Source organism: Solanum stenotomum, chromosome 11 (assembly GCF_019186545.1).
Source record: "Solanum stenotomum isolate F172 chromosome 11, ASM1918654v1, whole genome shotgun sequence".
Taxonomy (NCBI): Eukaryota; Viridiplantae; Streptophyta; class Magnoliopsida; order Solanales; family Solanaceae; genus Solanum; species Solanum stenotomum.
The window spans coordinates 14465891-14481370 of record NC_064292.1 but is presented as its reverse complement, the minus strand read 5'-3'; the positions used below and the strand labels follow the sequence as shown (position 1 = coordinate 14481370).

The 15480-nt window shown below is 31.9% G+C and overlaps 1 pseudogene; it reads right to left on the bottom strand.

Annotated features, from left to right (window-relative positions):
* Window positions 1-4995: 4995 nt before the first annotated feature.
* LOC125845680 (ABC transporter C family member 10-like) lies at window positions 4996-11464 on the bottom strand (annotated as a pseudogene).
* Window positions 11465-15480: the final 4016 nt, after the last annotated feature.

The following is a 15480-nucleotide window of genomic DNA, read 5'->3' as shown; positions in this document are numbered from 1 at the left end:
TGATCAAAACACTAAGAAGATATATGGAAACTCTCTCAATTTATAGTATAACAAATTTTGACAATTGTGAGCTAACTAAATACTAGAGTCCTGCATGTGAAAGCAAGAGCAAAAGAAGTGTGTAGAGTGTTGAGGAGGGTTAAAAAAAAAAAAGACAAGAAAATTAACAACCATTGTTGAAAATGAGCTAAAAAACAACTCTTGTAAAGACAAATTCAAGTTGTAACCTTCAAAGTAATTCAATAAGAGAAAGTAACAAAAGTGCTTAGTGCTAACCCCATGACAAAAATACTTGTTGCACTTCCATTCCTAAACTAGTACTTATAAAATTATGTACATTAGATTAATTCAATATTTTATTAGTAATATCTAGATAATTCAAAATATACTAAAAGTACAGTAAATTACAATTCTTCTTATATTAATATGATAAATTAATATATTTTAAAATGTTAATAAAGCATTAGAAGGCAATCAAAATAAGAAGACAAAAAGGTAAGCAGAGAGTGGAGTTAAAGCTAAAAATGGATAGTTTTGTTGTAACTAAAAATCAAATGTTCACACCTATATGAACAGGGTTATTATGTTGTCTGACTTTATGATTCCATCCTATTTTCAGCATATTAATTAACTGAGTTTAGTTCATAAGTTTGTTTAAAATGGAGAAAAGTTCATTACAAATGTATTTGGATATTTAAAAATTACTTAATTATGAAGAAGTGTAAAAGCTTTGTGAAATAATATAGTAGCAAAATATAATCAAAACAAGTAACATATTATATACAATTATTTGTATTTGTATTGTATGCATGTTGGCATTGCCATTGCTCTTCTTATAATTTCTCTCATCCTGTGAATTATGAGGTACATTTTTTTATAGAAAAAAAAAAGCATAAATAGCTTAGAGATGAAACTTAATAATTCTCATTAGCTATAGTTTGTCTAAATACGCTTTATGGGTATAGTTCCATTTGTTATGCTAATTTTTGTTTATATATTTCGCTGTTTTGTTTTTTAGAAATTATACAATTTGAGGTTATACAAGTAACATATTATATACAAGTATTTGTATTATATACAAACTATTAATATAGATAAATAAGTAATTGTAAATAAGTGTCGAAATTATACAATTGATTCATAAAAAATATTGTAGGTGATAATATACTGGAAAAAAACAATCAACAATCAAAAAATATAAAGAACAAAACAAGAAATGGAAGTTTGTATATACACAAATACGTATACACATGTACAGTATAATAACAAAATTATTTATAGGTATACAAATACAAAATATATACAAATATCTTAGATTCTTCATAGCAAATTTCTTAAAATATATCCCCAATTCATTATTATATTAAATAATACACTAGTAATATTTGTAAGGCAATATATTCAATCAAGCAAAAATTGAGGGGGCTAAATAAGGAATCAAGATCTCAATGACTAATTGAGAATATCACCCCTCTCGTTACAAGGGCTCAAGTATGGGTGTACAAAACCGAACCGAAAATCGAATCAAACTGCAAATCGAGTCAAATTGAAAAAAAAACTCGACTAGTGGTTTGGTTTGACTTGATTTGATATTGGAAAAAAAAACCCGACTAGTTTTGGGTTGGTTTGGTTTTAACAAAAAAAAAAACCAACCCGAGACCAAACCAACTCGACATTATATAACTTTAAAATTTTATTTTATACATAAAAATATTTACTTTGATATAATTTTAAAATATTTCTTATACTATTTCATAGGTTTTATCGATTAATATATTATTTCAAGTTTAAAACTTAGAATTCGGAATGGTCCAATAAAGATTATAGTTCATAGATTTTGATAATTATAATAAAACTTAAATCAAAATCAAATTAATACTAATGCAAAAAGAAAATCAATTCAACATTGGTTTAGACAATTAAATACATAATCTAATTTTAATTTTCCTTAAATATTTAGTAATGTAACTAATACTTATTAAACTTATTTTAGCATGATTTAGTACTTTTAAATTATGATTATTTTCATTATGACTTTGCAATATTTATTTTATATGATGATTTCATTATTATTTTTTATTAAATATTTTAGTGTCATCAGTACTCATCTCATATTTTGTGTTATTTTCTTAAGAAACACCTTAGATAATTGTATTTTGGTTGGACTAAAGAAATACTTGGAGCACAAGTTAATTATATGTTTGTATGCAAACTTTACCGAAAAAATCCAAAAATCTGGAAAAAAACCCCCCGAGGTTTATTAGTTTGGTTTGATTTATAAATTTAAAAATTCGACATAATGGTTTGGCTTGGTTTGGTATTTGAAAAATCCGAACCAACCTGAGGTTGAAAAACCCGAAGAAATCCGAATTTTATTAGTTTGGTTTGGTTTATAAATTAATTTTTTTTACACAAATGGTTTGATTTGATATTTGAAAAACCCGAACCAACCCGGTCATGTACACCCCTAGGCTCAAGGATGGAAAACGAATCAAATTTCAAGGAGATCTTGGAAATTAATCTGGAAATATGATTAATTATCTTCGTTTTTTTTCTTCAAAAATCAAATCTCTTTGGTTACTATCTATTCTCGAAGAAACTTAAGCCTCGTCAACTTTATAAGAAAACGCTCTAAAGAAGAAGTGAGGATATATAAACAGTCTGAATTATCTAACCTTGTCTATTGTATTTTTATTAAGCATTGTATTACTTAATGTTTTACTGTGTAATAAAATTAGAGGGAAGACAAAAATATTTATGGTAAGGTATTGTATCAAAAAAATAAAAATAAAGAGAAAAGCAGAGTGTAGACTTGGGATTTATATTTAAACTTTGTGCTCAAACCAAATTACAAAGGTCAGAAGAGAACAAACTTTCAATCTAAGGGGACTGAACTAAGATCTATTTGAGATCCCAACCAATACAAAAATATCTGGTGCAATAACTTTTACATTCATCATTTTTACTACTCCCTCCGTTTCACAAAGAATAATCTCCTTTTTATTTTAGTCAGTTTCAAAAAGAATGACCTCTTTCTTTTTTTGGTAACATTTTAATTTCAGCTTTCCACTTGACATGTTTAATGCCACAAGATTAAAGGACAATTTTGTACATTTGACATAACTTTAATTTAGGATCACAGATTCAAAAGTCTTCTTTATTTTCTTAAAATTCGTGTCAAGTCAAACTAGACCATTCTTTTTTTAAACGGAGGGAGTATTATCTATTAACTTTTTGTTGATAACAGTTGACTAATAAACATCATTAGTCGACCGTTAAGAAGACAATTGAAAAAGGAGTAATTCATGATCCCTTCTTACACTTTCAAAGTTGTCAAATATTAACGAGTGTCGACCTAGTAAACGAAAGAGTGGTTCTCGACCGCCACTTCATGCCTCATCATTACGGTTTGACAAGCCTTGACACCGGGACATTTATAAATACATAAATTTTATTGGACTAAAAATTCATTTATAATTTAAATTAAATTCATGTTCATTTGAAATGAATGATTAATTTGAGTTTTACAAATGAATAAGTCTATTTTGTTTAATTCAAGGTCCATTTCATTGTGAGGGTCAACTCATGTCATGTGTAAAATGACATGGCATCCCAATCAAATTCAAGACCAATAAAATGGTGTCACGTGTTCAAATATTGTGGCAATCCTGATCAAATTCAATAACCAATCAAAAGTCATCACGTGTCTAAAATAAAATATTTTGGTCAATTAATCACAAGAAACCTTGTCACATAAAATTTGGGATAAGTTGGATGGCTAATATAAACCAATCAGAAGAAGGTAAGAGAGTTCATTTTACACTTAGACTGTCTATCACCTACAACTATATATAAATAGGAGTTTTACATAATTTTCTTAAAACATTCTGCAAGCATTGGCCAAAGCCACAACATTGACTACTCGGTTATTTTAAAGAGTGGTCAACGGAGTTCTTCTCGGAGATCAATCCAAAATAATATAGACATTCTTAGATATCAAAGAAATTTCAAGGAGATATAAATCATTCTACATACGAGCCTCGAATCATGAAAAAATAATAAGAAAGAGTAATCAAGATAACAATAAAATTTCACTGAGTATATTATTGTTGTATTTTAATTGCATTTAATTTTCTGCATTACGAAAATTTGAAACAACTCCTAATCTGTTTGCTCCAACTGCTTCTTGTTTTGCTTATAGGTATGTTAAAGGCTTTGTCTCGGTAATATGGTTTATTCATGTTATGTTAGAGATCTTATACATTAGTCGAGTCTATTATATTCATTCATGATGTAAACTTTACAAAAGCATTTATCAATTGGGTATTACATTTTTGAATTTGATGAGAACTTATGGAAGGAATTATTTTTTAAAAGAACTGTTCTTATGGTATGCATTTACTTCATTCCTCAGCATATGTAATAAGGTATGAAGCCAATTTACCCATCATCGAGACCGACTTCAAAATTTATGAGTCACATTAGTTTTGTGCGTCCACAAAACACATTAAAAATAAATTAAGGTATCTAGATATACATTCTGAAAGTTGGCCGAGTGTTAGACTTTAGACGAAAAGAATGGATAATCTAAAAATTAAATACATTAATCATTAGATTCAATCTAAGAAGAAAGAAAAATGAACTCATATATGAAAATCCTTATTTAAATTACAAAAAAGGGTCAAAAATACCCTTAAACTATCTGAAATAACTCATATTTGCTCTTAAACTATTTTTGGCTCAAAACTACCCTTCCCGTCAAACTATTGTTAAATGCCATGTGGATGCCACATTGCATGCCAATACTAATTACTCTTTTTTTCCACTGCCACATAGACTAAATCACTAAATCCTAGTTATTCTTTTTTTCCCCTCATTTCATTATTTTCTAGAAATGATTTCACCCCTTCTCCCTCATCGTATGTTATTGATTAGTTAACCTAGAAGCAATATAAAAAATCATTAGTGCTTTCACTTTTCTGTACGAGCCCAATATTACTTAACAAGCATTCCAAATAATGAATTCTCTTTATTTATCAGCTTCTTTGGGTCATCAAACTCAACCAACTTCCCTGGAAAATCAACAATGGTGCAAGTGGTAAGTTTCAACATATTATGAAATAGATACTTTTTTTGTACTGTCGACCGTTATAGCATGATGAATAAGATCATTTTATCTTTAATCAAATGTCTAAGAAATTTAGACCTATAAATGACAAAAATTTCAGCATGGAACACTTTTCTCCTTGGGCCTTACACGATTTTTTTAGAAAAAGCAACTTGGTGTATAAAACATCTTGCGTTTACGTGATATTGGGGGAAAAGACGCATCCTAATGGGCGTGATAGACAATCTATCCTAATGCAAGAATTAATAGAAGACTAGGTGTGAAATAAAAAAGAGAAGATACTCCATCGACCATGTTTACTTGTTCATGTGTGACTTGACACATCGCTTAAGAAGCAATAAATAAAATGATAATTTTACGATATCATCCCTAATTATTACTCCTCTGTCCCAATTTATGTGGTACAATTGAAATTTTGAGCTTGATACAAACTTTTAAATATTGACAGTGAATTCAGACAAAGAAGCTTTAAGTTTCTTGAAATAAAATTTATATATTTAGAAACTACGTAAAAAGTACTATAAGTCACAATAATTAACAAGTTAAAATATTTAAAAGACATATAAGAAAGTGTACGGAGATAATACATCCTCTGTCCCAAATTATTATTTTGGAGTGTGACATAATTGGGACAAAGGAAGTATAACATCATTATTGGAATAATATAAGTAACTCACCATCACTTATTGCTAAAACTTTTGTGTAATCCATCACTGTTGGAATTCTGTGAGCAACTGTTATAACTGTGCAGTCTGCAAATTGTAGCCTGATTGTTTTCTGGAGAATTGCATCTGTGGCATTGCCAATGGATGCAGTGGCTTCATCTAGTACTAGAATTCGACTCCTCTTCAACAGTACGCGTCCGAGACAGAACAATTGTTTTTGTCCCATGCTCCAATTTGATCCATCTTGTAGAACTGAATTTTGCTCATATAGAACACTATTGTTATCTTCTAAAATAAACAACAGTAAAATTGCTATGTGATCTTATGTTAGATGATCAACATTTTGAAAGTATTGTAGAAACAGGAGTCGTAAAGGGTGATCTTGAACTTTTGGCCTTGCTTAATAAATATTTCTAAAATGACCTATGTTTACCTGAGGAATCTAGTCCCCCTTCTTTTTCTTGCACAGCCTCTCTAAGCTGACACTTATCAAGAACCTTCAAAAACAAAATTTTATTAGTAACTTACAATCATTAGCAATGAGACAACATATGTATATAAAAATACTTACCTTCCATATCTGGTCATCACTATATTCTGATAAGGGGTCTAAATTGTATCTTACAGAACCTGTAAAGAGCGTAGGATCTTGTGGAATAATTCCAATACGCGACCTAAGGTCATGAAGCCTAATAGTTGAAATATCACATTCATCGATGATGATCTTTCCATCTGAAGGCTCAACTACGCGAAACAATGCACTGATAAGAGTTGTTTTCCCACTGCCTGTACGGCCTACAACTCCAATCTTTTGTCCCCCTTCAAATGTACAACTAATACCTTGAAGAACTAATGGAGTATTTTTCCTGTACCTCACCTGCTTCAAAACAAACTTACAAGAGATTAGCAGTGTTCGTGAACAAATTAACGGTTCTTGCTACTGAAAAATAACATACCTTTAGATCGCGAATTTCCACTTTACCATGCTTAGGCCAACCAGGTGGAGGGTGGTTTGTTTGCACTAGTTGAGATTCTTCAGTAGGTATTCTCATGCATTGTTCCAGCCTTTCTATAGAGATAATAGAATTTGCTATCATGCATTGCCATTGAACACACAAAACAAGAATAGCATTTAGTGATAGGCCATAGGAGAATGCCATTCCAGTAAGTCCTGTCAACAACAAGGTTCAATCTGTGATTTTCAGATACGCGCAAGTAAGCCTTAGATAATATCATATATAAAAACACAAATGAACGAACCGGATACAGAACTCCCTCTGTGAAACAATGTCATGTCAAGCATCCAGAAGGACATGATAATCGCGCATATTATCTCCACACGTAGAATTAACCATTCAGTTACTGAGAAAGTATGGAAAATTAGCCTAGCATTTTTATCAATAAACTCCAAGTTCTTGAAAAAGAAACGGCTTTCCTATCCAAAAGCTCTAATTGTCATTATCCCAGAAATGCTTTCAGCTAAATGGTTGGCAACTAAAGACTTTGTCGTTCCATTTAATCGCATCAGTTCTTTAGCAGTAGCATTGTAGTATCTCTGCATGATAAGATGTGTTGATAAATTACATGCTAAGATTATTCAACTTAAAAGTAACTACTAAANTTTAGTGATAGGCCATAGGAGAATGCCATTCCAGTAAGTCCTGTCAACAACAAGGTTCAATCTGTGATTTTCAGATACGCGCAAGTAAGCCTTAGATAATATCATATATAAAAACACAAATGAACGAACCGGATACAGAACTCCCTCTGTGAAACAATGTCATGTCAAGCATCCAGAAGGACATGATAATCGCGCATATTATCTCCACGCGTAAAATTAACCATTCAGTTACTGACAAAGTAATCAAAATTAGCCTAGCATTTTTATCAATAAACTCCAAGTTCTTGAAAAAGAAACAGCTTTCCTGTCCAAAAGCTCTAATTGTCATTATCCCAGAAATGCTTTCAGCTAAATGGTTGGCGACTAAAGACATTGTCGTGCCATTTAATCGCATCAGTTCTTTAGCAGAAGCATTATAGTATCTCTGCATGATAAGATGTGTTGATAAATTACATGCTAATATTATTCAACTTAAAAGTAACTACTAATATTTGAAAGCTAAGTACTAAAAAGCTATGAAAATGTCTATTACCTGAACTATTATAGTTACATAAATCATCAGTACGATAACAAGCACGATCTCTGGGGCGACAAAACACAGGATGACATAGGTAGAGTATGAAATAATGATTGATCCAACAGCAAAGTTTATTAAGAAAGGAAGCTCAATGTCAACAATGTTCAAATCTGAAGATACCTGTGCAAAACAATTGGAAAATTAAGATCAAGGTGCAGATTTAATTTGCAGTAGACATTTGTTTCAGCGATTCTTACCCGACTAAGCATTCTTCCTAAAGGCGTTGAGTCAAAAAAAGACATCGGCGCAAAGAAAAGAGAGCTTGACAGTGTAGAGTAAACTGATTTTGATGCATCGAGTCCCAGCTTTACTGTTAATAAGGATCTTAAAATCAGTAAAAGTATTAAACCAAAACCAATGACTGTGTAGACATTGATTAACTTTAATATGCTAACATTGGAATCTTGAAGGTCAATAGCCAACTTGTAGCTCTGTATACATTGCCCAACTACAAACATTGTGTGAACAATGAGCCATGGAGACATACAAGAATCCTTTGTCATGCTTTAGCTATTGTATGTATGGCTTCAATCCTGCATCTCCTACTTCTCGTTCTTCTGCTTTGATTAATTGATCTCCTTTTAAAGAACCTACATCATCACGTTCCTCAGAGGAAACATTATTATCTAACTCTATCTCAGCAGCTTTAGGCCTTTTAGAAGCATAAACTACTTGACATTTAGGAACAAAAGTAGTTTTTTGTGCATTAACAAGGTCCTGAAATTCCTCACTCTTTGACAGCAACTCATCAAACGTACCGGATTTTATGATCTTCCCACTAGATATTAGCTGTGACATTGAAAGAGATCTGGTTAAAATGGGGATAGATTATAAATTTATAATACTCCTTCAAACATCAAACTAAACTTTTCTCATACAACTAGAATGAACAGAGTTCTTTATGGAGGTTACTAACCAAAATAGAATCAAATGATGGAAGAAATTCAACTTGGTGTGTTACCAGCAGCACAGTTTTTCCTGATAGAGCTTCCATGACATAATCCTGCCAAATCAAAATGCAGGAAGTTGAGAAAATTTTCAATAGTGGATATGGTTTTCAAGGAAGACAAATAGAGAAGACTTGGTATAAAGTACATTAAATAGATTGGTCGAGGTATGTGCGTCTACAGTACTAAATGGATCATCCAAGAGGTAAATAGCTGCATCCTGATAGAGGGCGCGAGCTAGTTGAACCCTTTGTTTTTGCCCTCCACTCAAATTGTTACCTCTTTCTCCTATCTCAGTAAGTTCACCAAGTGGAAGCATCTCCAAGTCTTTCACCAGTAAACTCCTTTCTAGAGCTTGTCGATACCTTTTTGGTTCCATATTAGATCCAAATAGGATGTTTTCTTGTATGGTCCCTGTCTGAATCCATGCTGTCTGAGAAACATAAGCTATCTTTCCATAAACATCAACCTGCAAAAACAAAAAGAAGAAACAGTAACATCTTCTGATTACGCCGATACAGTAGGTATTCCCTACCAATATCAATCAGGTAAACTAAACAATTTCTGAAGACTTACTGTGCCGTTGATGTATGTAACTTCTCCAAGAATCAGAGACATTAGGGTGGATTTCCCTGAGCCAACTTCACCACATACCGCCACTTTTTCACCATATTTAATCTTGAGATTTATGTCCTTTAATGTAGGCTTTAAAGAATTCATCTCCCAAAAAACATCAGTGCAGTTTATACATATATTCACATCATCTTGTCTTTGCATCTTCATATCCCTTGTATGCATGTCAGGTTCCTCAAGAAATTTCACAATCCTCGATAGCGAAACCTTTGCTTCAATAAACTCCCCGACAACATCAGGGAGCCTTCTAATGGGCTCTTGAACAAGCCTAAAAGAGGCTAGAAATGTGAAAACGTTGCTAACATTAAGGGGAACTTGAAACAAGTAACAAGCTACAAAAGTGGCAGATGAGACCAGAATGGAAGATGACCAGAAGAGGACGAAGTAGTATCCTTTTTGTGTTAGAATGATAGCCACTTGGTTTCTTCTAATCTCAATTTGTTTATCGCGTCCATGAAATGTTTTTCCCAAGAATATAACTTGAGAACCTTGATATACGCAAGTGCTTCTGTGATGGCCTTTAGCCTTTTATCTTGCGATATCATGAGGTTAGTCTGATACTTAAGTTGCAACTTGGCTAATGGGGAATTTACTAGTACAGTTAATATTACAATCACTAATGCTGCTGATGAAGCTAACCCTATAGAATAGTACATTACACATGACCCTAGGACGAGCTGAAGAATTGTCGTCCATAGCTGATGAAACCAAAAGGGGAATTCACCTATTTTTTGAGCATCTACAGTCACATAGTTCATTATCTGGCCTGGGGAATGAGTTTTCTTGGCAGAATTTAAGACATGGAGTTGTTTGTGAAAGATAGCTGCAGTCAGTAAAGATCTTACTTGTTGTCCAATCAGTCTACTTCTGAAGTGCCATTGCCTCTCTGCTAGAGATTCCAAACATTTCGCAAGGAAAAAGCCGGCTGTTAGAGCATATCCTCATACTTAAAGGATTCTCTTCCTTCAGCAACCTCGATGAAGGTATCAAGAAACAACGGTCCTGTTGTCAGCGTTAAGATCTTAATTAGAGCAAACACCCCCAATATCAGGATGGATTTGTGGTGGCAGAGGAGTATTGCCATTAATATAGAAGGTCTACCTAAAGGGTCTTTTCTTTTTAGCATTTCCACTTGCTCATTGAACAGATCAAAACATGTTCTTGATCATCAGCTGATCTTAGATGAGGAACGTCTACGTTCTCAAGAATCTTCTTTTTACCTTTCTTCATTAGTGGATTCAACCACACAAATGATAATTTTCCAAGAAACCCAGCATTTGCAAATGGAGTGATCTCATAACTATCAATTCCGTCTTCAAATTCTTGTAAAGGCTTATAAAATGTCTCATCATATTCACTTTCTTTAAATCCACTGCAGTTCAAAAGTATTGCTCCAAGAAAAGATAGTGAATTTAATATCACTTCTATACTTTCTATTACATTGCCATCATCATATCTAAACTTCCACAACAATGTTATGCAAAGAAACATTGCTAACAAGAATGCAACGATTGAATAAATCTTCACTATACGGAAAGTTTGTTGCTTGCATAGGCTAATGAATGAACTTACAAATAACCATGTAATGTCATGGACAAGAAGCAGAACAGTTCTGTATTCTTGGTGCTTATCTTTAAGCTTCCATGCTCCAAATGCTATGTATCCTAAGCCCAAACATCCATTAAAAATATCTGAAGTAAATGAAAATCCCTTAGATTTTGCGCGAGATGATAACTTCCTCAATGATATCTTACAGACTAGGATAACTAACAGGATGAACAACAGTAGGAAATCCACAGATAACAGAAAAATATGATTGAGACATGCATCTGAATTGAGCATTTCAACAAAAGAACTAAAGTGTTCTCCACAAAAGGTATTTGAGAAATCCATAGATTCAGTTCCTTGTAGAAAAGATTAACTTTGTACTATCTTTTTAACTTTGTCAAGAGAAAATAAGCAACATTTAGGATATGTTTGGTAGTTCATTAGAGTTAGGTATGTATTGGTAATACAGAGATTAGTTAAGAGGGAATTTATGTATAATTTTATGCAAGTATTAGTTATGCATGATTTGGGTATTATTTTATGTAGGATTAAGGGGTCATTTGGTAGTTGGTTTGGAAATGAGTTATGAAGGCATTAAATCCTGCATAAGTAATACCACGTTTGATAGTTGGTTTGGAGGTAAATTATTCATGTATAAAAATCAATATGGTGTTTGGTTTGTAATTTTGAAACCTGCATAATAATACATTAATTATAAGTTAAATTAAGACATAGATACTCTCATAACTTATACATGTATTAGTTATGGGGTATCTAAATTGCACACCAAATACTGCATTAATTTTACACATGAATAACTTAGCTCCTAATCAATTATCAAGCATGACATTACTTACGCATAATTTAATACTTAAATAACTCAGAAAAAGTGAAATGTTTAACTAACTTGTCTTTTAGGGTATGTTTTGTTGGGTTTTAAAAGGTGTGAATGGAAAATGAAGAGTTGCGACTTTTATGAAGAGTTGTGACTTTTATGAAAAATTGCGACTTTTATGAAGAGTTATTACTTTTATGAAAAGTTGTGACTTTTCTGAAAGATTGTGACCTTTCCGGTAAGGCACAATAAGAACATTTTCACACTACCCTTTATTTTCTATAAATTGAGGGATTTCCTCTCATTTTAGAAAAACAATTTTTACTGAACTTCTTCTACTACTACTAAATCTAGTATTCTAAGTGTACTTTACTGCCGTTGAGTGGTTCGCTGACACCGTGGTTTTAGGTACTGATACACCGGTGAGTAAGATCGTTCTATCCTGTGAGGATATATTCCATTAACCTCGGGTACTTGAGGGGAATAATTTCCTTAAGGGGACACTGTGCATTCAGTGTGCTCGATTTTCTTTCTTTGAGAAAAATATTTTTATATTTTTTCTAATCTGTTTCTGATTCTATTTTCTCTACTAGCTTTAATTTTCTAGTTTGAAAATACTCTATAAACTTTGTTGTTTCTTACCAAGTTCTTCAAAGTTTTGTTCCAAGTATCTTAGGAATACAAGATGAACAACAATCTTAAGGAAATTATTATACTGTTAGGGGTCGTTTGGTGTAAAGGATAAGTACAAATAATCCCGGGATTAAATTATAGTACCACTTAATTTGTTGTTTGGTTGGCAAGTTCGGGATAACTTATCCCGGGATTAATAATTAGTACCGGGATAAGTTATCCCTCCCCAGTCCCCATGGGTGGTATAGTAATCCCGGGATAACTTATCCCGGGATAAAATAGGAAAATGACAAATATGTCCCTTTAAATCCTTTTTATACACCATTTTTCACATTTATGTATATTTACATTTTTTTAATACCATGTATAATAATATTTACTACTCCTTATTTTTATGATAATTATACATATTTTTCTATTAAAAAATTACACTATATAAATATAATTTTTATTTATGAATTTATTTGACTAATTCTTATGTTTATTTTATTTTGATTTCTCATAAATTTTCTTCTCTTTAACAAACTTAAGAGGGAAGTTCTATTTTTAAGCTAAATAAGAAAAAAGTTATATTTTTAAATACACATGGTACTTATCACGGGGATACATAAACAAAAATATTTAAGTTGAATAAAATAAAATTTTTATTTTAAAAAATGAATAACTAAAGCTCGCAAAGAAAAATTTAAAAAGTTTAAACAAAGTGAAGGGTAATTTTGTAAACAAACAACTTGTTCTTAAAATTTATCAATATATAATATTTTAAATACAACAAACCAAACACTCAATAAGAAATAATCCCAGGACAATTTATCCCATCATAACTAATCCCAACATAACTTATCTCATCATAACTTATCCCATCATAACTCATATTCAAACCAAACGACCCCTTAGTATTTCTTGTATTCTACTGATTGAGAGATACATATCATGGAAGTAGAAGATTAATTACTTCTCTAGAATTCGGTGCTTTGATTGGGGAGGGGGGGGGGGGGGTGGGGATAGGAATAAAAATATATTTGAAAATTTTAATTTATTTATTTTTGAATAGGAGAGTCGGGTACGGGGTATGGGTGTAAGAAAAAAAAATAAAGGATGAAGAGTTTGGAAAATGTTTTCCTTAATTTTGGAAGGGAAGTCATTTTCCTTAAATTTGAGGAAAATGAGTTGATTTGGAAAATATTTTCCAAACATTTTATGCCAACCAAATATGGAAAAATTGGAAAACATTTTTTGGAAAATATTTTCCTCTATACCAAACACACCCTTAGTGCTTGATAGGTAAACAAAAAATATACCAAAAAGAATATTAATATACAATATAGTCAAATATTATGTGGTTGGATGGAGAATATGAGGGGTTGTGGAGGAGACCATGGGGGTCAGGAGTACTCGAGGTGGGGATTGGGAGGAGAATATGGGGTGGGGTATGTGCTGTAGAGGGTGGAGAGTGACATATCAATGAAATTTGTTTTTGTTATTTTACTTATTATTAAGAAACTTGCTTTTGTAGAAAATAATCTTTGATCGATCAGATCATAAAAGGAAATTGGAAAAACATAGATGAACTGGTAAAGTATTGGTATTCTGTTATATATGTTTTGGTAGATGAAATTTACATGGTTGTTCTTTTGGACTATAGATAAATAGGAGTTGAATAACATAGATGAACTGTTAAAAGTATTGACCTGGTGTTACACTCACACGTTATAATTAGAAATAACTTATTTTAAAGCTCTCTTTTTATCAATAGTGAGGTAGTTTATAGTCACACAAATTTCTAAGATAAAGATATGTAAAACCCACAAAATTCAAAATATAAATAAATATTATTTTCTAGGCTAAATACTCTTTGGTGGCCTGTAACACCTTGCAATTCTACTCTAGGAATTCAAACCATACCATTTGTCGTAAGTGTATCAACATGGCTATGGTGATATATTACTTTTTCATATATTTTAAGGTTCATTCTTAGGTGTTAGAAGTGTACAGGATGTAGTTTAGGGTTATAAGGAACCTCTAACACCAAGGTAAGTTCAAAGCTTCTCTACCGATCGAAATTATGCATGAATTCTAGCAGGGTCAACTTCAAACGATCATATATCTCAGAATATGAATAGTTAGGTAACCCACAACCTATCAAACTAAAGGTCTATGAGTCTTCTTTTAAACTACATGAACATCTTATCTAAACGAGGCCTGAGCCAAAAGTTATGATCATTTTAGTTGTGTTTGACATTCTATTTTTGACATGCGTTTCACTGAAGTTGAACATTCTGAACCTATGAAATACCGGTCTAGCATCGGTTGAGGAAAAATTAAGAGATTTTCTATTTCGAACATGTGTTTCACTGATGTTGAACAATTTTGGATAGGTGTTTCACTAGTCAAATGTTGGTTGGGTGACAAAAAATCATTTAAGTTGGTTTTAGTCCGATTTCTCACTTTTGGCCTTTCTTTCAAACACTAGAAGTGTTTTTTCTCCTCCTCCTCCTCCATCAAGGTAAGTCCTTCTCCATGGATTTCAAGCATTCCAAACTCCTTCATCTATTCATAAATCATTTATAGAAATCTTAACTCTTGACCATAGGACTTTCAAGAAACGAATCCATGAATTTCAAGAAAAGGGTTTCTTGGTTGTTTTTTTTCAAGTTGTGGTTCTCCACTTGTGAAAACACTCAGTTCTTCCCCACAAACTACATTTCCGTGGTTTCAAAGAATCCTTCATGAACGAATTAGGGTTAGAACAAAACTCCATATTCTTGAATTGTTCTTAAATCTTCCTGAAACCACAAAAAATCTCCATGAAAGTATTTCAATTTCTTGATAATTCTTTTACCCATGAACTTTCTAAGATCTTTTTTCATGAAATTACGAATGATTATTGAAA